General features: G+C 43.3%; 1 pseudogene; it reads right to left on the bottom strand.

The window, feature by feature from the left end:
• Positions 1-338: 338 nt before the first annotated feature.
• On the bottom strand, positions 339-23,786 carry LOC143549215 (uncharacterized; annotated as a pseudogene).
• Positions 23,787-24,160: the final 374 nt, after the last annotated feature.

Genomic DNA, 24,160 nt, shown 5'->3' with positions numbered 1-24,160 from the left:
CTAACAACGTCACGCTCATTCGTACAGAAAACAACAGAACATCCTATGTTTCTTAAGAAAATTCTACACCAACCTGTTCTAATCTAAACTAAGGAAAAAGTATTATGCTGTGAAAGTTGGTTTCCCTCCCCCATTTCTTGAATTATTTTTATTTGATCAATGAATGAACCAAACAAATTTGTTAAAAGACTTTGTTATGTAACAAGTGAAACAAATGAAGTTTGAGGCTGGTGTTTTCTTTCCGCCGCAACAAATAACATACATATGGTACAAGTAAAAGATCATGAATACGTTGTAAGCTATAAAACAAAATGCATATATGATAATCCAAGTGCACATCAACATTTTTTGAAAAACATCCTTGTAACGATGCTTTTACATGGGAACCAGCAGCAACTAGACTTGTTTGAGCATGGCCTCGCTTTTATGGTGTAAAGCATACGTTTCTTTGGGTTAAACAAATAGCGAGAATCATATGTAGAGCGAAACATATCTACCCAAATAGGAAATTGCAATGCTGCAAACATAAAGACCGGTGGGGTAGCAAATGCTGCAACAAGGATTGGCACCCATGTCAACCCCTTGTGGTATAACGCAAAGAAACTAGCACTAAAAGTAACCATCATTGCTGCTATGGACATGAAAAGTGTTAGTAGACCTATCATCAGCTTTCTGGGTAATGAATACAGGAATTCAGTTTGCTGGTGACGAGATGTGAGGACAGATAAGAACACTAGGAGTGAAGTGGAGGAAGAGAACAAAGAAATGGCGTCTGCAATAACAAAAACTAAGAGGGTACTGAAGAAACGTGGATCTACTCGCTGGTAGCAGATCTACTTTCCTCGGGTTTTGATTGTACTATTTCACCGATGGTTCTTCTGGATCCGTGTTCTTCCACCTACAAAATGAACAACGCCGTTAACTTACCCCTCAGAAAGGGACAGAGGGGTCCTCTTTGGGGTAACCCTCCGGCGTGAGAATAAGTATATGGTGGAGAAGATAATAATGTGTGTGTAAGGGAATCTCAAGAGTATTGCTTAATAGCTGAATACTGTATGATTGTGTGACTGTGTGTTTGTATGTAACTGACTGTGAGTGAATGTAATTCAATATGATTGAATGTGATATCACTGCCTGTAACTGTCAATGATTGAGTATGAATCTGTCCATCAAAGTGGAGTTGATGCTGTATTTATAGTGCTAGGGTTTCCACTGATTGGGCTCAACCTCGTTGGCCTCTTCCAATCGCACTGCGCCACGTGTCCTCTGGGACACCTGGCGCTTTCTCGTTGGTTGTAATCACGTGGTAGCACTTGTGTCATGCTGAGTTGTCGACCTTTCATTTGGCAGCTGTCAACATCAGCATATTCTTACTCCTTAAAAAGATGCCTTCTGGAAGGTTGTCTGACGTGCACAATCAAGGTTGCCCTAATCCTGATTTGGATAAGGACGAGGTCGATTATGTGCATGTGTGATATGCGCCAATCCTGAGGATGCGCGAGGTCTTCTCTTTATTCTCACGCGCAGATATTTCATGCGCAGATGTGATATGCACGAGCATGTGATATGCGCCGCGCGCTGATGCGCCGCGCGCATATGTGATGCGCGAGCATATGTGTGCCTGGGCAGATGTGATATGCATGAGCATGTAATATGCGCCGCGCGCTGATGCGCCGCGCGCATATGTGATGCGCGAGCATATGTGTGCCTGGGCAGATGTGATATGCATGAGCATGTAATATGCGCCGCGCGCTGATGCGCCGCGCGAGCATATGTGTGCCTGGGCATATGATGCCTGAGCATGTTCTGTATGCGCCATGCGCATAGGTTTTGGCTTTGTGCCTTCATAATGTCTTTATCTTGTGGGTTGACCCGCCTTGCTCGGTGTTGAGGCGGGTACATACCTCTTCAAGCCCCCCCAGTCTAATGTGTGTTTTATCTCGCGCTAGCGCGGTAAGATAGATATTAGACTTACTGATTTGGTCTTTTTAATGGGGTTTTGTCGTTTTCTTGGTTGTTTCCATCGTTGCGCGAAGTTCTATCCATTTGGTTGAAACGAAGGGTCCAAACACGTGGTTGGTTGGTGGTGACGTGCGCCGTAAACGTGTCAGACGTTTCGTGTGCTCGAGGTGCTACAGTTGCCTTTCATGTCCCCTCGCACAGCTGTCTGGAACACGTGTCGCGCTCGCATTGGTTTGCACCTGCGAGTGGGGGCGCGTCTCTGCTCCGTGGCAGGTCCGTTACGTTTTTATGTCCCCTCAACAGTGTTAGGGACATGTGCCGCGCCCTCGTTGGCTTACACCTGCGAGTGGGGGCGCGTGAAATCCGATCAGTTGCCACATTTCTCTCTCCTGGGCCTATAAAAGCAGGCCCTTAGGAATTTTTTATCTTCATCTTCATTGTTGCTAAATTTCGAAGTTCTGCCTTTCATATTCTGATTTGAGTGTATTCATCGTTTCGAATCTTCGAATATCTACTGCTGCAGTTGTATGTCTGATAATTCAGACTCCTCTAACCCCTCAATCACCTCTATTGCTTCTCGAAGACGCCGTGTGAAATCTGTGGTGATGTCGACATTGAAGCAAAAGGGCAAGGGGAAGAGGGTTGTTGAGACCACATCGGAGGAAGTAGGGAGGACCAAGGCCACGAAAAGGTGGAATGAAATCCCCTGCAAATTGAGGCAGGCCGATCTCGACAGCCTCATCTCGTCACAGGGTTTCCCCCCTGTGTTTGGCTGCATGTTGCCTGTGGCCGGGCAAACGGCGGCGGACCCGCCTCCCGGCTATATTTCACTGTACACCCATTTTTTCACCCACTGCAACCTTCGTCTTCCGATGACAAGGTTTGTAGGTGCGGTGTTACGGTTTTTCGGGATTCATATATCCCAAGTCCATCCGTTTGGACTTGTGCGCATGACTCATTTCGAGTTCATGTGCAAATCACAGCGCGAGGAGCCCACCCCTCGGCGCTTTCAATTTTTTTACAAGCCCAAGATCCAAGATTCTTGGATCTCCTTTATTCCTCGCAGTCAGAAGGTTAAGTGCAGCACCGTGTCATTCAAGAGCCTTCATGACTGGTCTGAGAGGTTCTTCTACATCAGGGCTGGTGTAATCCCCATCCGCATGACGATGCGCGCGATCGATTCTGCGCCCGCGGATGCGGATGTTATTAAGAACCCAACCGGCGCCTGGGTTAAGAAACTGACCGCCGAACCATCCCCCGCCAAGAAAATTCGCGAGGAGGCGCTGGTGGGGGTCGGCATGAGTAAGCTGTGGGCCGACAGCGCGCTTGAGCCCGTTATCCAAGTCGACGGGTTGTGTAAGTTTATTTCATTGCTTTATTTCTTTTTCTGCGCGAACATAATTCTTTTTGCTGATATCACTTAACTTGTTTTTGCGCAGTCACCAAGGATTATATCCACGCCGCTTATGATGATCAAGTGGAGGGTGGCTCCGTCGCGCTTGGCGCTGGGGAGGTTGGTTTCCCAGATCGCTTCGATGACATGTTCATCCCTGTGGATCTGGAATTTGACTTTGATAGCGACGCGCCTGGTAAGCCTTCGCACTTATGCTTATTCCTTTAGAATACCAAACTTTGCTAACACTTGTGTTGCATGTATTGTAGATGCGCTGGAGAACTACGAGCTGGAGCTCGCGGAAGAGGAGGAGGAGGAAGAGGAAGCGCCCCTACTAAAGCGCAAAGCTAAGGGGAAATCCGGCGCAGGGGGCAGTAAGAGACAGAAGAAAGACGACACCCCTGTCGCTCATCCCCATGCTCAAACGAAGGGACCTGAGGAAACCCAGGTGTTTACCACCAAGGTTTCTTTAGCTTCCCTGCCTGTGAAAGTGGGCAGACCTCCTGTCCACTTGAGGTATGGTGGCGTGACCTCCTCCCTTCGCGCGGCTGAAGAGAGAAGCAGTGTCGCGCCTGCGAAAGGTATACTTTGCTTACCCATAATTCTGATTGAATTATTATTAAATATTTTCGCATTTGAATGTTTGCAGGACCGGCGACGGTAGCAGATCAGCCTCAGGCGCAACAAGGTGCTGAGGCTGCGCCGGGGGCTGCTTCTAAGTCCCCTGTTCTACCCTCAGAAAAGGGTAGAATGAACTTCATGGCGATGTTCAACGCGCGAACAGAATTGCGCGAAGGTATGTTTTGCGCCATTGTCTTCTGAATTTTTTGTTTTGATTATACCATAAACCCTTTTTTGTTGTTGATTTGTTCATAGGAGTTGTAGCTGGCGTACAAGCTGCTGGTGACACTCCTGGCGCCGTTGCCGGCGCCGCTGGTTCTGGTCCTGCTCCTGCTAGTGCTGAGTCTCCCCTTATTGGGATTACAAAGGAGCAGGAAGCCGTATTGCGCGCCGAACTGGCGGCGTCGAGACCTCCCTCGCATCCTCCTACGCGCAGCCCTCTCCGCGAGACTGGTTTGGAGCCCTCCAGGTCGCAGGAGAAGAGGCCGATTGAAGAAGATGAGGAGGATGAGGGAGCTCAAGCTGAAGACTCCTTCGGAGTCCGTGCCAGCCCTGCGATGCCACAAGACTTCGCAGCGCAGACTTCTGGTGGGGCTGGCGCTGACTTTTCTGCTTCATCCCCGCAGGTATGTTTTAATTTGTTGCTCCGCTGCGCGTACCTCCATATAAGTATGTTTTATGACTTAGAACATTTCTTGTGTTTTGCAGGAAGGTGACCACGTTTACCGCCCGAGATGGAATATTAATGAAGACAGTTCCTTCCAATCCATGGGCGTATGCGAGGACTTATGGGCTCATGCCGTGCCTCCTACTGAAAGGAGGTATCAGGAGGAGCGCACCCGCGCTGACTTGCTCAACGATCACATTTTCGCTGGGTCAGCTTTCTTTGCTGCCTCCCAAGAGCTTCATCGTGATTATATTAAAGTACGCGATGCTCTTGTGGCAGCCCAGCAAGAGGCTAAGGTGGCTGCCTGGAACCTTTCTGATGCTCGCGCACGAGCTGAGAAACTCCAGGCGAAGCTCAGCGAAAACCGAGCAAGTGCCAACACCGCCATTATTAAGCGCGGGCATGAGCTCCAAGCTGCGCGGGAGAAGCAGCAGGTGGCGGAGGCCGAAGTTGCCAAGTACGCGCGTAGAGTGCGTGTCTTGGAACAGCAGGCGGAGGCGCGTGACCAAGCTATCGTCCAGAGTATCACTGAGAAATCATCACTGGAGAGCGAGGTTGCGCGCCTGAAGAAGGAGTTGGCGGCCGCGCAGGCCGATAGGGATGAGGCCTTGGCGACGGCAGCGTCTAGCCAGGAAGCACTTGATGCTGCGCAGGCGGAGAAAGAAAAAATTTTGGCGGCAGCAGCGTCTGATAAAGAGGAGCTAAAAAAGACCAAGGAAACTGTTGAGTTATTAAACTCCCAGGTTCCTGCCCTCGAGACGTCTGTTGCTGGCCTCGCGCAGGATCGCCAATGGCTGGTGTCACAGGGCATGACTCGTTGCGCTTTGGCGATGAAATATTCTGCCGAGTTTCAGGCCCTTGTGATGGACTGCAATGCTGCCGCTCGTTTGGTGGGTCGAGCTGAAGGGTTTACGGATGGGTATGAATATGAGATGTTGAAGAAGAACCCATCCGAGTACCCTTACAAGAGCGACGCGGCCTGCGCGGACATGGCCGCGGTGGGGGAGAAGTATATGAATACTCCCATCCCCATCCTTGTGCAGGTACCTTGACCTTAATGAATTTTTCTTGAGTAATTTTCCAAGTTTTTTGTACTCAATACTTTTCTAATGATTTGCAGATAGCTGCGCTTGCTGACCAGCCCGACCTCGGCGCGCTAAAGAAGTTGCTCGATGAATGCGAGGGGGCTGGTGGCGATGATGGTGGCGCGGGGGATGTTGCCCCTGCCAGCGGCTCTGGCGCGGCGAAAGAATCTGCTCCTGACACCGTCGTGATAGAAGACTCCATTGAGGAGGAAGAACTTGACTATGGTCAGTTCGGAGATGAGGAGCGGGCCGCGCCAGATGCTGCGGGAGATGATGAGGGTGATGAAGTGGCTGACGTCGACGTGGAGACTTGAGAAGCCCTTCATCTTTCTAATTTTTTTTTTGTTTTTTGTTATACTTGTAATTTGTAACTCATCACACTTGTAAATTTCAATGATATGGAATGAAATTTGTTTTCCCTTTTTCACATCTTGCGCATTTCCATTCATCTCTTCATGTTTGCTTGTATAGATATAAGATATGCTTGCACGTTAAAATAAGAATAAGGTTGTAAGGAAATTATTTACTTAACCATAGTCCTACTTTGTAAGTGGTTTCGCAGTATCTTGTTTATGCTGACACGCGCGATGACTTTTCACTGTTCCTTTTTTGCGCGTCGTTGTCGCGCGTTTTTTATATGGAATTATGAGTTTTAGCCATTACATGTCAGCATGTGTTACTCAGATATCCACTATGATTCCGCGCGCGACCTTGACCTGAGACCTTAACAACTATGATTTGGCATGTACTTTGCCTTAGTTGTGTTTAGGGATTTTTATGATCAGGCTACGCGGGAAGTAAGATGGATGTTTGTGAGTGTTTTGAGCTAAGGCTCTTTGTTTTGGGCTAAGGCCCTGACGTTTTTAGAGTTAAGACTCGTTAACGTGTTTGAGCTAAGGCTCGTAGGTTTGGGCTAAGGCCCTGACGTTTTAGAGTTAAGACTCGTTAACGCGTTTGTGCTAAGTCTCGCGCATGTATGTTTTACTTCGTTTTATTTTGTTTTTGAAGTCAATATAGTGTTGTCATATTGCTCCAAATTAATAAAGGAAGTGTGAAACATGTATGCAAAGGTAATAGAACAAATATTGAAAGATAGCGCGAATCATCATTCATGATGGCTTAAAAGCCTTGATTACATATTTGAATTTTTACATGACTCATTTTCTAAGCTGTGCTGCGTTCCACGCGCGCGGTATCTTTTTTCCATTCAAATCTTTTAAAGTGTATGCGCCTTTCCCCAATTCTTCTGAGATTTGATAAGGTCCTTCCCAATTGGGGGACATTTTTCCTGGGGGTATTGCGCGGCTAGCTTCATTGTTACGAAGGACAAAATCATTTTTCTTGAAGTGGCACTCTTTAACGCGCTGATTATAATATTTTTCCAGCTTTTTCTTGTATTTGGCTTCATTGATGATAGCCGCTTCTCTGCGCCCTTCAAGCAAGTTGAGGTCCAATCTTCTTTCGCGCTCGTTATCAGTCTTGCTCATCATGAGTACCCTATGGGATGGGCATCCAATTTCTGCTGGGATCATAGCCTCTGTCCCATAGGTTAGGCTGAACGGGGACTCGCCATTGCTAGTTTTGCTTAATGTCCTGTGCGCCCACAGGACATTAGGTTACTCTTCGACCCAAGAATGGGATTCTCCCTCCAACCTTTTCTTCAGCCCATTTAACAAACTTTGATTCGCGCGCTCCACTTGGCCATTCCCCTGAGGGTGGTAGACCGAAGTGAAGATTTGGTTGATGTGCAATTCTTTGAGCCAGCTGGATATCTTCCTGTCAGTGAATTGTTTGCCATTGTCGCTCACAATTTCCATAGGAAGGCCAAAACGGCAAATGATGTGGCTCCAGATAAATTGCTTCATCGCCTCAGCTGTGATTTTTGCTAGTGGCTTGGCCTCAACCCATTTTGTGAAATAGTCTACCGCCACTACCAAAAATTTCACTCGCCCTTGCGCTTGCGGCAGGGGCCCCACAATATCAATGGCCCATTTGTGGAAAGGCCATGCGGAGGTCACTGGAATCAAGTAGTTCTTTGGCCGCATGGTGTTTGGCGCGTAGCTCTGACATGCCTTGCATTTTTGGATTTCTTTTAGCGCATCCAAGTACATGCCTGGCCAATAGTAGCCTGAGCTCATTGCCTTGGCAACCACCATGCGCGGGCCAGCGTGTATGTTGGGTTTTAGTATCTATTTTAGAGTATTAGTTGAAACATTTTTATTAATCTAGCAACGGAAGCATGATAATATCAACAACCTATTGTTAATTTTATGAAACATACCAATATGTAACAAGGCTAAAACCCGAAATAGGATCAATCTACAAGAACAAAAGGCTTACAAAATTAATAATAACAATAACTCTTTTACCTCAAAAGAGTAGGATGATATGAAGAGGAAGATGGACTAGCCTCCAAGAGTAGGATGCCTCAAGAGGTGATACCCACGAGCAACACCGGATGAGTGTTAGGACAAGAACACTAGAAAACCGAGCACCCGAGCCCTCCTTCCTTGCTTGTTTCGGCCGAGAGGAAAAAGAGAGGGAGAGTGGGAGTTTTCTTGCACTTGAAAAATGAAATGAAAGGTGCACCAATGCATGTGTAGGCTAGTGGGATTTTAACCAAAAATATAACCAAGAGACTTTGATCATATTGGCTTGTTGGGGTGGTGATGGGTCCCACCCAAAACCGGCCACCCATCTCCTTTTTTTTTTTTTTTTTTTTTTTTGATTTATATATTTATATATATCACATATATAAAACTAGCCTACACTATTATAAAACTATTTTATAATCTCTTCTTAATTATTTAACCAATTAAATAATTAAATAAATAAATAAATAAATAATCCAAATTATTTATTTTAATCTTTCAAGTGCAATTTTAGAAAAACCGATTTCCTAAACTTTGTGTTCGGTATTCGTTTAAAGATCATATCTTAAACAAATACAATCCGGTGTCTATCTAGCTCGTTATTGGGTATGACCCGACTTGGATCAAGCACAGTTAGCCACATTAATCTAAATACGTGTCTCGGGCATACGTAATTCCAACAATCTCCCACTTGCACGAGATACATAGAAAATTAATGCAAGTGGTGAATACCGCCTAACAACAGTTCACCACCCCTAATGTGTTTGACGAAGTGCCATTCAATAACATCATCCCTTCAAGTCCCTTACTTGATATGATTTAGGTGAATCTATCATTATATCTCTTTGTTACTAGATGTCATGTTGGATCTAAGAGACATAGGTGATCATTCTCTTTTCAATTCAACTTTATCAGGCCTTAGACATCTAAACTCTCAACACATAAGAGGAACAAATTCCTTCTTGACTGTATACGCCTCTCACTATCACTTTTATACTCCACCTGAGCTCATCCTTATGTACCATCTTTTACGAATAGCAAAGGGGAGAGTCAAAGTGTAATACTTGGTGAAAATCAAGACCCAGTATACATCTCAGGTCTAAGGATAATATGAAATTCTCCTTTACTCAAAATTACTAATGATCAAGTCAATCGACTCCATGTAGTAATATTGAGAGCGGGTCAGTCCAATATTTGTATCCCACAAATATCTATGAACTTTGGCAGCAAACCTATGCTCCATATTCATTCCTTATGAATATCCACCAATCCTAGTTCATAATAGTCTTGCTTCATATTTGTTCCCACAAATGTGATCGACTACGGACTTTTAGAATAAGATAACTTATTCATGGATTAAACATGCAAAATTAGAATTTAACTCAAGATTCCATAATCATATAAAAGAGTTAAATTACAAAAGTCTTTTAAACTTTAATACAAAATAGATCAAATCCAATTACTAGAATATCGAAGTCCTAAGCCACTCGCATGACGCTCATGTTTCGGTCTTTCTAGGAGCTTCGTGAATGGATCCGCAAGATTTTGATCAGTTCCAACTTTGCGAATACATATCTTTCCTTTTTCAACTTCATCCCTTATGTAGTTGAATCTCCGCTCTATGTGCCTTGTCTTTTGGTGCGAACGAGGTTCCTTGATTTGTGCAATCGCACCCTCGTTGTCACAAAAGATTTCTAGGGGGTCTTGAATGGAAGAGACCACCCCTAGATCAGTAATGAATTTCTTCAACCATGCAGCTTCCTGAGCTGCCAATGAAGCGGCGATGTATTCTGATTCTGTAGTGGACAATGCTACCACTTCCTGTTTTGAGCTCTTCCAAGAGACAGCTCCTCCATTAAGTGTGAACACATACCCAGACTGTGATCGAGAATCATCTCGATCAGTTTGGAAGCTCGCATCCGTGTAACCTTTTATAGCGAGTTCCTCCTCACCAGATCCATATATCAGAAACATATCCTTAGTTCTCCTAAGGTATTTCAATATGCTCTTAACAGCCATCCAATGACTGTTTCCTGGATTCTGTTGGTATCTGCTTGTCATGCTCAAAGCGCATGACACATCCGGTCTAGTACATATCATCGCATACATGATGGATCCTATAGCAGAAGCATATGGGATTTGTTTCATCGTCTCTTGCTCACCCTTTGAGCTTGGACATTGAGCTGAACTCAATATGGTCCCTCTTTGAATAGGTACAAAACCTTTCTTGGAGTTTTCCATCTTGAACCTTTTCAAGATCTTATCAATGTATGTACTTTGGTTCAAACCTATCAAGCGCCTTGACCTATCCCTATAGATCTTTATTCCCAAAATATAGGCAGCTTCACCTAGATCCTTGATGGAAAATCTACTTCCAAGCCAAGCCTTAACGCTTTCCATGGTTGGAATGTCATTTCCAAATAGTAGAATGTCATCGACATACAATACTAAGAAGGTAATTATACTCCCACTAGCTTTCTTATACACACAAGCCTCATCAGCGTTCTTGATGAATCCAAAACTTTTGATTTCTTCATCAAAACGATGATTCCAAGTTCTAGATGCTTGTTTCAATCCATAGATTGATTTCTTTAACTTGCATACTTTATTAGGATGTTTTGGATCGACAAAACCTTCAGGCTGAACCATATAGACATCTTCCTCAAGATATCCATTTAGGAAAGCGGTCTTGACATCCATTTGCCAAATTTCATAATCATAATGTGCAGCTATGGCAAATAATATCCTAATAGACTTAAGCATTGCCACAGGCGAAAAAGTTTCATCATAATCAACCCCTTGAGTTTGAGTGAAACCTTTAGCTACAAGTCTTGCTTTATAAGTATCCAAGTTTCCATGCATATCAGTTTTCCTTTTGAAAACCCACTTACTTCCAACAGCTTTGGAGTTGAGTGGTGGTTCAACCAATTCCCAAACTTGGTTGTCATACATGGATTGCATCTCAACGTTCATGGCTTCAAGCCATTTGTCACAATCATTCTTGGACATTGCATCACGGTATGTGGTCGGTTCATCCGAATCTACCACGTAGCAACCTTCTACAAAAAATCCATATTTTTCAGGTGGATTGCTAATTCTACCAGATCTGCGAACGTTTTGTGTGTTTTGATCAACCACTTGATCACTTTCAACAACCTCTTGTTGAGTGCTAGTATCAACCAATTGTGTATCATCTTGTGATTCTTGATCCTCATCAAATTTCACTGTTCTACTATTAGTTCCTTCCTCAAGGAACTTAGTTTCCAAGAACTTACCCTTTCGAGCAATAATAACATTTTGCTCACTAGGATCGTAAAAGTAATATCCTAAATCATCTTTAGGATAACCTATAAAGATACACTTAGTGGATCGGACTTCTAATTTGTTTGGGGTGTATTGCTTTACATAAGCTTCACAACCCCAAACTCTTAAGAATGATAGCGATGGAGCCTTTCCATGCCATACTTCAAAAGGTGTCTTCTCCACTTTCTTGGTTGGAGCCATATTCAATATGCGAACAGCGGAAAGTAAAGCATAGCCCCAAAATGATAGAGGTAAAGTGCTTCTAGCCATCATCGATCGAACCATATCTAATAGGGTACGATTTCTCCTTTCAGACACACCATTATGTTGTGGTGTTCCAGGTGGAGTAAGTTGTGAAATAATTCCACAACTCTTAAGATGATCTTGAAAAATACCACTTAGGTATTCACCTCCTCTATCACTACGAAGTACTTTGATTGTGGTCTTGAGTTGTCTTTCTACTTCAGCTTTGAAGTCTTTGAACATTTCAAAAGCTTCATCTTTGTGTTTCATTAAGTACACATAACCATATCGACTATAATCGTCAATAAAGGTAATGAAGTATCTTTCACCATTCCTAGTCATTGGTCTAAAAGGACCACATACATCCGAATGTATGATACCCAATAATTCTTTTGACCTTTCAAAAGTTTTATTAAAGGGTTGCTTTGTCATTTTGCCTTGTAAACAAGATTCACATACATCAAATGAATCAAACTCATTGGTTTCTAGAATACCACTCTTGCGAAGAGTTTGCATGCGATTCTTGTTTATATGTCCAAGGCGACAATGCCAAAGATAGGAATCACCCAAGTCCTTCTTGAGTTTTTTGGTGTTGACATTGTACATTGAACTACTATGTGACATACCACTTTGATCTATTTCATATATACCATTCATGGGTATAGCTTTAAAATAAAACATGCCATTCATCAAAACATGAATATCACAATTTATAAATTTAAGATCAAAGCCACATTGTTTTAAAAGAGACACGGAAATAATGTTTCTCCTTAACTTAGGAGCATACAAAACATTCTTCAAAATTACTTCCAAACCACTTGGAAGCTTTAACAAGTAGTCTCCTTGGGCTTGGACTTCAACTCTTGCTCCATTGCCCATAAAGAGACTAATGTCCCCTTTGTTGAGTTGTTTACTTCTTTTGAACCCCTGCAACAAATTGCAAATGTGAGTTCCACATCCGGTATCAAGTACCCATGTATTTGAAGAAATAACATTTAGTTCAATATGTATAGTAAAGATAATACCTGAGGTATGCCCCGCATCCCTCTTATCTTTTAACGCATTGAGATAGGTCGGACAATTCCTTTTCCAATGACCTATCTCTCCACACTCAAAGCATGGATCTTGCGCCGCAACCTTTTGCTTCTTTTCCTTCGGTTTGGTGGGCGTGATGGCTTTCCTCTTTCCCTTTCCTTGGACGTGGCCCTTGCCCTTAGCAACACTTGCTTTGGGGTTGGAGTTATGTCCCCTTTTTCCTTCATTGATTGTTAGAACGGGTAAAACCCTTTTACCCATTCCCGCTTCGGCCGTTCTTAGCATTGCGTGAAGCTCACCAATGCTTTTGTCCCACCCGTTCATGTTATAGTTCATGACAAAGGTTTCAAACCTTTTGGTCAAAAAGTTGAGGATCAAATCCGTAGCCAACTCATTTGAGACGGGACAATTCAACCTACGAAGCTTTTCAATGTAGCTTTTCATCTTTAGGACATAAGATGAGACGCTTTGGGTTTCCTCCATACGACATGCATGAAACGCTCGAACCGTTTCGAAACGTTCCGCTCTAGCTTGTTGAAGGAACATTTCCTTCAATTGAGTTATCATGTCGTATGCCCCATGATGCTCGAAATCCTTTTGAATTTCGGGAATCATAGTCGCTAACATGAGGCAAGAGGCTTGCACCGAATCTTTGGTGTAGTTGACCCAATCGTTATAAGCCTCCTCATCTTCCACGTTAGGCTCGTCGGGAATGGGATCGTCTAAGACATATGATATCTCTTCTTGCTTGAGAACTATTCTCAAGTTGCGATACCAATCCATAAAGTTATTATGGTTTAGACGATCCTTTTCAAGGATGGTTCTTAAGGATAGGTTACGGGTGTTATGGGTAGAGGTGTTTGCATTGTTAGCGGCCATCTACAAAATTTAACAAAGTTCCTTTTAGTATTATAAACAATTTAATTATTAATACCCTTTTATTCCAAATTTTAAAATAATAATTAAATTCTAGAATCCAACGATAAATCAAATTTCGGTTAGGTGACCTTTATCCCGTTATTTGATTTAACAAGGTAGTCAACCTTGACAATTGCAACCCTTTGCAACTTCTAGAGGTATGGGACCATTCGAAATCCTTATTTCGTGTTGGCATGTTTATCCCATCAACACCATTGGACCCCATGCTTAGGTGACCTTTATCACATGGTTTCCAATTCAAGTCATCCTACTTGTATAAACGTGTAAGATTAACATACAAGTGGTTAGGTGACCTTTATCCCACAAATATGTTAATATTACCTTAAGTATATTAGTTTGCTCTAAAATGGTTAGGTGACCTTTATCCCATTTAAAGTTTCCTAATACGTTAAGTGTCTTACAAAAGGATGGTGTTAGACTTGTTTCCTTGGTAATTATGAAAAAAAAGGGATTTTAAGTTTTCCAATATTCTAGATTTAGGAAACTATTTACCATGTTCTAACATGCATTTAGTAACACGGTTATATGAAAACGATTTTCACCGGTTCTAATTATAATAAAACCATTTTTATTATAGGCGTGAGACGGCTATTTAATTATTTTATAAATACTACGTGTCACGTCAATTACCAATAATTATTAGAACCCATTTTATATGTTTGTTTTAAAAGATCTATGTGACGGATTGATATCCTATATCTACCATTCAAACACAATCAAACATAATCATACAAGCATACAAACATCATAAGGTCAACCATAAACACGAGCCTCTAAGCGGACCACACTTGTTGGCCGAAACAAGTGTGTGTCCTAGTCTTATCCTAAGGGACAAAACATGACACAAGGATGAGTGATATGCTCCCACTTGATCTTGCATCCAATGCTTCAAGTGTCTCCTCTTTAATTTGTTGTGATTTCAACTTGGGCTTCTTAGTGGGCCTTGGACTTCCATAAGCTTCCTTGAGCCCAAAATGTGAATTTGGGCTTTAATGGGCTTTGAATCCCAAATTGGGCTTGTGAGGCCCAATTAACCCAAATAAGCCCAATAGGCCCAATCCACCAAAACCTTGTAATTCTTCAATTTACAACAAATATATCCTAATACATTTGGTCTAAAAATAAAGAAAATTACAAACAACCTATTTACTATTACAACCATTTGTAAAAAATAAATACAAGCCCTAATTACTATTACATTCCAAATGAGTAATAATATAGATAAATCACAACACACAATCACAACATCCACATCGGTCTAGGCTCGGTTTAGGGACTAACTTACAAATAAATACATATCCAAATATATATTTAAAGACTAAAAAACCCCTCACGGTGGTTATTGGGCTTCGGCCCAACAAAAGTTATTGGGCTTCGGCCCAATTAAAAAAAAAAACCGGCCCAAAGGGCTTCGGCCCATTTTAACCTCACGGCCCAAATGGGTTTCGGCCCATTTGGCCAAAAACCAAATTTTTTTTTTTTTTGAACTTTAACATCCATATGTTAAGATCTTGGGTTTTATAAAATCTCATGCATGTTAATTTTATAAAACCAAAGGGGAAAAACTAAAAGTAAACCTATGTCCTTGTAACCGGCTCTTGATGCCAATTGTTGGGTTTTAGTATCTATTTTAGAGTATTAGTTGAAACATTTTTATTAATCTAGCAACGGAAGCATGATAATATCAACAACCTATTGTTAATTTTATGAAACATACCAATATGTAACAAGGCTAAAACCCGAAATAGGATCAATCTACAAGAACAAAAGGCTTACAAAATTAATAATAACAATAACTCTTTTACCTCAAAAGAGTAGGATGATATGAAGAGGAAGATGGACTAGCCTCCAAGAGTAGGATGCCTCAAGAGGTGATACCCACGAGCAACACCGGATGAGTGTTAGGACAAGAACACTAGAAAACCGAGCACCCGAGCCCTCCTTCCTTGCTTGTTTCGGCCGAGAGGAAAAAGAGAGGGAGAGTGGGAGTTTTCTTGCACTTGAAAAATGAAATGAAAGGTGCACCAATGCATGTGTAGGCTAGTGGGATTTTAACCAAAAATATAACCAAGAGACTTTGATCATATTGGCTTGTTGGGGTGGTGATGGGTCCCACCCAAAACCGGCCACCCATCTCCTTTTTTTTTTTTTTTTTTTTTTTTTGATTTATATATTTATATATATCACATATATAAAACTAGCCTACACTATTATAAAACTATTTTATAATCTCTTCTTAATTATTTAACCAATTAAATAATTAAATAAATAAATAAATAAATAATCCAAATTATTTATTTTAATCTTTCAAGTGCAATTTTAGAAAAACCGATTTCCTAAACTTTGTGTTCGGTATTCGTTTAAAGATCATATCTTAAACAAATACAATCCGGTGTCTATCTAGCTCGTTATTGGGTATGACCCGACTTGGATCAAGCACAGTTAGCCACATTAATCTAAATACGTGTCTCGGGCATACGTAATTCCAACAGTGTATTCCGCAGATTCCTTCGTGAATCTCCCTAATCACATAGCTTGCTTCTTCAGCATCCAGGCATTTCATGAGCGGTCCAAGATAAGAGCGTCGATATAATGTACCATCAAGTAGTTCATAGCTCTGCGCCTTGTGTCTTATCTTTCTCGCCTGTGCGCGATCGTCCGGTAACTTCCCCTCCTTCAGAAATTCCATTATTGGAGTTATCCAGGATGAAGGGGTTGTATGAATTACAAGGACAGATTGCGTTTGCACTGACGGGTTGCTCATCACTTCCACCCTGACATCTTTGCCAAAGTGATCAAAATTAGTTGATGCCATCTTACTCAACGCGTCAGCGGACTTGTTTTCGTTGCGCGAGATGTGTATGATTTTGAAGAAGTCAAACTGCTCAACGAGCTTTTTTGCCTGCTCTAGATATAGAGGCATGGTGTTCTCCTTGGCATCATAAAGGCCATTGACCTGTGCAGCTACCAAGTAAGAATCAACATGTGCCTCTAGCCTTTTAACTCCAAACTTGCGCGCAATGCGCAGACCAGCCAGCAGGGCTTCATACTCAGCCTCATTGTTGGTACTCTTGAAGTCCAACCTAATAGCATAAGTATATTCATGATTATCAGGGTCCACCAGTTTGAGGCCTGCGCCGGACCCTTCGCTGTTGGAGGCTCCATCAGTGAATAGCCTCCAAACATCTTCTTCATCATTTGCTCGCGGAGGGTCTACCTCGCGCTGAGCTTCTTCAATCTTTCCCTCTGGGATTTCCGTGATGAAATCCGCTAAAACTTGACCCTTTATTGCTGGACGGGGCTTATAGGTGATCGTGTGTTCACCTAATTCCAGCGCCCACTTTGTCAGCCTTCCGGAGAGCGCGGGGCGTCGCAAGACTTGCTGGATGTTGTAACCTGTCAGAACTTCAATAGGATGACCATTGAAGTATCTATGAAGCTTGCGCGACGCGTGTGTTAGTGACAAAACTAACTTTTCCATGATGGAATAGCGCGTCTCAGGGTCTGTCAGCACCCGACTCACATAGTATATTGGCGTTTGGATCCCCTTGCGATCCACCAATAATACTGCGCCGATGGCACGGTCTCCAGCTGACAAGTACAATGTAAGGGTTTCGCTAGGAAGTGGAGCTGTGAGCGCGGGCAGCTTTATGAGACATTCTTTTATCTCACTGAAAGCTTGCTCAGCCTCAGGCGTCCACTTGAATTGGCTCTTCTTCAAGCAGTTCCTCAAAGTGTTAACGAATGGAGTAGATTTGCTGGCGTGGTTCGCTAGGAACCTGTTGATTGACACCAATCTACCATTCAGCTTCTGAACCTCTTTCATGGTGGATGGTGAAGGCATGTCAAGGATGGCTTCCACCTTTTCAGGGTTCACCTTGAAACCATCCTTAGTGACCATTACACCAAGAAATTTCCCCTCTTCCGCGCCGAAAGTACATTTGCTCGGGTTGAGCTTCATGTTGACTTCCGTTAAGCGCTGAAGAGTTTCCTCGATGTCTTTGAGCATTTGTCTCTCCTCCCTGCTCTTGATCACCAAATCATCAACATAGACTTCTAGATTTCTTCCGATTTGTTCACTGAAAACCGAATCCATAAGTCTCTGATAAGTGGCGCCCGCATTCTTTAAACCAAAGGGCATTTTTGTGTAACAAAAAACACCCTTGTCAGTTCTGAAGGCAGTCTTGTCTTCGTCTTGTGGTGCCATTTGAATCCGGTGATAGCCTTTGTAGGCATCCAGGAAACATTTGAGCTTGAATGGCGCCACGGAGTCCACCTTTGCGTCGATGTTTGGGAGGGGGTAACAGTCTTTCGGACATGCTTTGTTGAGGTCCTTGAAGTCAATACACATCCTCCATGACCCGTTGCTTTTCTTTACCATCACAGGATTGGCTACCCACGTCTGGTATCGGATCGGGCGGATGATGTTTGCGCGCAACAGGTCCTCAACTTGCTCATTCATGGCCTTCGCCTTTTCATCCCCCATGATTCTCTTTTTCTGAGCAATTGGCTCCACCGATTTGAACGTGTTAAGAGAATGTTGCGCCAAGTCACGCGGGATCCCAGTCATATCGGAGTGTTGCCACGCGGGATCCCAGTCATATCGGAGTGTTGCCAAGTCACGCGCCAATTGTGACCGTTTGCTCTGGGAATTTTGGGTTTAAGATCCACTTCTCTGGCGCATTGTCCGCCATTGGAAGTTTCATTCTCCCTTCCCGCGGCGTACTTGTCACTGCGCACAAATGATCGCGGTAAACAAATGTTACGCCTGTTGGTGTAGGGAACCCCAATGCGCCGTGCGCTGGCGACGGTACAGCATTAAATTGAGCAATCGTTTCCCTACCCAGGATCATATTGTGGCATGACGTGGTGGGCAAGACCAAGAAGTTGACAACTTCGGCTCGCTTGTGCTCATCATCCCCCATAGTTAGTTCAAACTGAATTTGACCTAGGGGATGGATGATTTCATTTGAAACACCACAAATTGGTGCGTTCACCATCTCGAGCCGCGCTTGGTCTGCCGGGTCTAACTTTCTGAAACATTGCTCATACATAATGTCAGATTCGCTTCCAGTGTCCACCAGGACCTTTTACACTTCGTAATGAGCAATGTGTGTGGTGATGACGAGAGGGCTGCTGATTGAAGGGCCTCCCCTGATTCTTGGGAAGATAACTTGCTGCTCGCGCCAATCTCCGTGGATTTGCGCGCTTCTCTTTTTTGACGTCTGCCCTTGTCGTCCCCCCTCAGCCACACAGATTCTTTTGTATTTCTTGCTGGCAGAGGCTCCTTCCGGTTGCTCATCCTCTATTCTTGGGTTTTTCACCAAGTGAGCCAGCCTGCCTGATTTTACATCCTTCTCGATCGCATCCTTTAAATGATGGCATGCGTCGGTGTTGTGGCCCGGGGACCTGTGAAATTCACAGTATTTGCCACTGTTTTGCGGTCCCTTGTAGTGTAGCTGCTTGGGGGGCTTGAATTGGACATTCTCAGTACTTAACACCTGTGAAGGTGTTTTAGTGAGGGGAGTCCATATTCTTGGCAGAGGTCTGCTAGGATCTCTGCCGCCCTCCCTCTTGTCACCCTCCCCGCGATTACGAACATCTTTTTGGGGCTGGGGTGAGCTTGGTTGCGTTTGCTTTTCTGTGGAAGAAAAACTTGTTGGTTGCAACCAGGACCATACAGAGTTCTGTTTGGCCCTCTTCTCTTTGCTGCGCGGTGATTCAGCCTGATGCGCTCTTTCTCTTGCCCTATCTTGGGCAATCTGCTTTTCATTTCTCGCGAAGACTCGCGATGCTTCCATTAGTTTTGCCCAAGTGGTGGGCATACCATCTCTGCTTACGAGAGCTCGGCGGAGTTGATCACTGCGCGCGCCTTGTATAAAAGCCACGCGCAGGAGTTGCTCAGTTATACCCCCGATTGCCAGAGACTCCTGATTGAAACGAGTGATGTAGTCCTCAATCGTTTCATCATTCCTGCGCACGCAGTGCATGATGTCATCAGGATCGCGCGTGTGTCTGCGCTGCTGTACGAAGTGGGCTTGGAACTTTTCCAATAGTTCCTCGAACCCATCAATTTGCCCAGTCGGCAAGCTCTCGAACCAGACCCGCGCCGCGCCCGTAAGGCAGCGGGCAAACATGTGACACCATGTTGGCATCGTCCAGCTCTCTAGGTTTCCCGTGTTATAGAAACCTTGCAAAAAGTCATCTGGATCTGTTGTACCATCATATTTGCCCAGACCACTTGGCATCTTGGTCTTGTGCTGGATGGGGGCCTTAGCGATGCGCTCAGTAAATTTTGAGTGCTTCACTAAGATGGCCGGCCTGTACGGCGTGGTTACGTCCACTTGCCCCCTCACTGGCGGGCTGTACGGCATGTGCAGATCCAGATCTGCTCTGGCTCTAGGCGCCATGTTCACAGGCGCGCGGAGTTGTGAGCCTCCTGCATGAGTATCTCGCGTCTTCCTCATGCTATGCACTTCTTCATCACTGAACTCAGTGTGTGCAGTGTGAACAGAATGTCCTTCTTCCGGCGCGCGCGGCCATTTTGTAGTCTGCTTATCAAACGCTTGCCTTTGTGTTTGGTCGGCTAGCTTTTTCTGTTTGACCATTTCATTGTACTTTTCCAGTAGACGCCGCTGCTCGTTTATGAGCCATTCATTCGGATCATTTGTTCTTCTTCTGGACCCATTGGTCCTTTCAGTTTCGCGCCGGCAAGATTTTGTAACGTGAGATCGTCTGGAGGAGTTTCAGTCTGGCCGTGAGGGGTTGTGATGAGGGGACGGTTACTGGTGGTGCGCGTAGAATCACGCGGCACCCTCAGAAACTGCTGTCCCTCATTGACACCCTCACGTTCAATATCCTCCAGAGCTTGATCAGCGTTACGAATGCCAGAAACCATGGTGATTGATTTTTTTTTTATGTAGATCTGATGAGATCTGATTGCCGTTTGTAACAGTGGATGGCGCCAATGAAGAAACGTGGATCTACTCGTTGGTAGCAGATCTACTTTCCTCGGGTTTTGATTGTACTATTTCACCGATGGTTCTTCTGGATCCGTGTTCTTCCACCTACAAAATGAACAACGCCGTTAACTTACCCCTCAGAAAGGGACAGAGGGGTCCTCTTTGGGGTAACCCTCCGGCGTGAGAATAAGTATATGGTGGAGAAGATAATAATGTGTGTGTAAGGGAATCTCAAGAGTATTGCTTAATAGCTGAATACTGTATGATTGTGTGACTGTGTGTTTGTATGTAACTGACTGTGAGTGAATGTAATTCAATATGATTGAATGTGATATCACTGCCTGTAACTGTCAATGATTGAGTATGAATCTGTCCATCAAAGTGGAGTTGATGCTGTATTTATAGTGCTAGGGTTTCCACTGATTGGGCTCAACCTCGTTGGCCTCTTCCAATCGCACTGCGCCACGTGTCCTCTGGGACACCTGGCGCTTTCTCGTTGGTTGTAATCACGTGGTAGCACTTGTGTCATGCTGAGTTGTCGACCTTTCATTTGGCAGCTGTCAACATCAGCATATTCTTACTCCTTAAAAAGATGCCTTCTGGAAGGTTGTCTGACGTGCACAATCAAGGTTGCCCTAATCCTGATTTGGATAAGGACGAGGTCGATTATGTGCATGTGTGATATGCGCCAATCCTGAGGATGCGCGAGGTCTTCTCTTTATTCTCACGCGCAGATATTTCATGCGCAGATGTGATATGCACGAGCATGTGATATGCGCCGCGAGCTGATGCGCCGCGCGCATATGTGATGCGCGAGCATATGTGTGCCTGGGCAGATGTGATATGCATGAGCATGTAATATGCGCCGCGCGCTGATGCGCCGCGCGCATATGTGATGCGCGAGCATATGTGTGCCTGGGCAGATGTGATATGCATGAGCATGAAATATGCGCCGCGCGCTGATGCGCCGCGCGAGCATATGTGTGCCTGGGCATATGATGCCTGAGCATGTTCTGTATGCGCCATGCGCATAGGTTTTGGCTTTGTGCCTTCATAATGTCTTTATCTTGTGGGTTGACCCGCCTTGCTCGGTGTTGAGGCGGGTACATACCTCTTCAGGTACGCTGATGAAGAAATACAGGAAGTCCGCGTTCTTGGTTGTAGCCACCCGGTACCGTAAACGCTACAGCAAAAGCAACAGTGATGATAAGTGTTGCAACGACCATGCAGTCTTTCGTCCATTTTAATCCTTTGGAAACTTGATCTTCGTTTTCTTTATAGAATAAATCATATGGTGTATCACCATCTTTGTTCTTTTGGCCCCACAAATAAGGTGGTACTATCATACAAACCTCCTACAAAGTACAAAAAAGTTATACACAACCGTAAGTCATTGCTTGTTATAATTTTTGTTAATTTTATTTAGTGTATGTAGTTAACAAGTTCCATTCCAGATGGATGTGTACTTCATCGGCCGTGGAACATTCACAATAATATTTCACCAAAAAATCAATAAAACTTTTTGTGCTATTTACTAGTCAGGGGAATGTTATTGCGACTGCAGGAACATTACATCTAATATTTAACTGATGTTAATTAATTAAGGAGTTTGGCAAACTATACCCTGAACCACAGTATTTCTCGTTGCATTAACAGAGTTGCTCGCGATGACGTAGCTGCCATCTTCTTTGAAGTCTTCCCAACTAAACGAATCATATTATTGCCCGACTTATCATTTTGTATGCATATGTCATTCCTGAAGACGCCACATATCTCATACAATAGGTTGTATACACCTACATGACGGTTCATAACCGCTACATGAAATATAGTGAGCCCATCCTCATTTGTATCAAGCATAAGATGAGGATAGGTTCGAAGCAACTCTACTATAAACTTGGTGTTGCCCATTTCCGTCGCAACAAATAACATTCTAGATTTATATTGAATCGTTCCATCATCCAAGGAAGCTGGAGGCCCTCTGAGCATATCCTCAATTTCACTAATGTCCATTGTTCTCGTAGCATGTTCCCATATTAATTTTAGTATTTTCAGTGCAGGCTCGGTATCTTTAGGTTGTGGTTCGCCACAACAAAATCTAACAGCTGAAAACAGAGCATCAAAACACTCCACAGTAAGAAAAACCAAAGTATACTATTACCAAGGGACGTCTATACGTCAATATAATGATCAGTGCATACTTGCTTCTATGATGCTTGAGATTAAATCAGATTCTTCACTTTCGAATGCATCAAGATTCTCAGCCAGATCTTCAAGTATAGACACATTCCGAGCAAGTTCTGGACGGTCCTCTAGGATTTGGAGGGCACCATCTATAGAAGAGATATGACATTCTCTTAAAGATATGAAACTAAGAAGATAACTGAATAGAAAATATATATAGTATACAGTATTTAAACATTGATGAAGATAGAAGTAATAACAAAAACATGTAATGTTGATGAATTTTTTTTGTTTATGAACTTCGAATCGGTTTAAATAATATACTTGATCTTGTAACTAAATTTGAAATCTCAAGCATATATAGCAGATATACAAACGAGTATTATGTTAGAAATTTGTAACACCAAAGCCATCGCAACTTTCGTATTCTGTAGCAAATGCCACATTGTGTAGTAGTGGCTTATCCCTCCATTTTAAGTGAAAGACAGGGGACCATGAAGAAACACATGAGAATTACCTACCAAAGAAATAACTCTTCACATAATGCAGTAGTGTAGAATCCCTGTCACTATCTGTCCAGTGATTGCCGCTCAGCTTCTGAGAACTATTATAAAGGTAATTCATTATGCTTGAATTCCCCCTTAAGGCGCTGATGGACAGTGGCAAAAATCCATTAGAGCCACGAATGTTCAACAGGTTGTGATTCTTTTCCATCATAATCTTAACCACTTCAATGTTTCCAAATGCAGCTGCTACGCAAAAGGCAGTGCTAGAATGTTTATTTTTAAGTTCCAACTCGTCCGTTGTCATCATATCTACTAGATTCTTCACAAAATTCAAGTTCTTCTTGGATCGTTTTGCTGCCGCTGCCACATGTAATGCTGTGCCAAAATTTTTATAATTAAGACTAAACCGTACCAAATGTGGGTGTTTACCAAAGATGAGCTTTGCAGTTTCCCAGTCGCCTGTAATCGATGCTTCATATAATGGAACACCCAAGTTTAAGTAGTCGCATAACATTTATTAGTCCCAAAATAACTGCACACAACGTTAACTTCCGTTGACCAGATACTAACTAGACAGTAGACATACTCTTCTGAAAAGTGATTTTCATATACAATATAAGAAAAAGTGCCCTAGTGCTCGGATCGGTTTGTAAATGAGCTGATTACGAGTAATATTTTTTGAACCTTTTCAAAGGAGTTTCAAGTCACGAGCTATTTAAACATATCTATTTAGTTTTGGCAAGTCGGTACAGCAATTCATATTATGTATTTGGTTAAAAAAATTAAAATATATGTTATTTTTGCTTGTATGAAGTGACGAGTGGACTAGCCATACACGCACTGAAAAAAACTTGAAATAAAATAATTCAAACGGAGCCAAGCTGGCTT

The sequence above is a fragment of the Bidens hawaiensis genome, unplaced genomic scaffold (genome assembly GCF_021521415.1).
Source record: "Bidens hawaiensis isolate Kalapana, Puna unplaced genomic scaffold, B.hawaiensis_p1.1 tig00000978_1, whole genome shotgun sequence".
Lineage (NCBI taxonomy): Eukaryota > Viridiplantae > Streptophyta > Magnoliopsida > Asterales > Asteraceae > Bidens > Bidens hawaiensis.
Note: the sequence above shows the minus strand (reverse complement) of the source record. Positions and strands in the feature narration are given on the sequence as shown.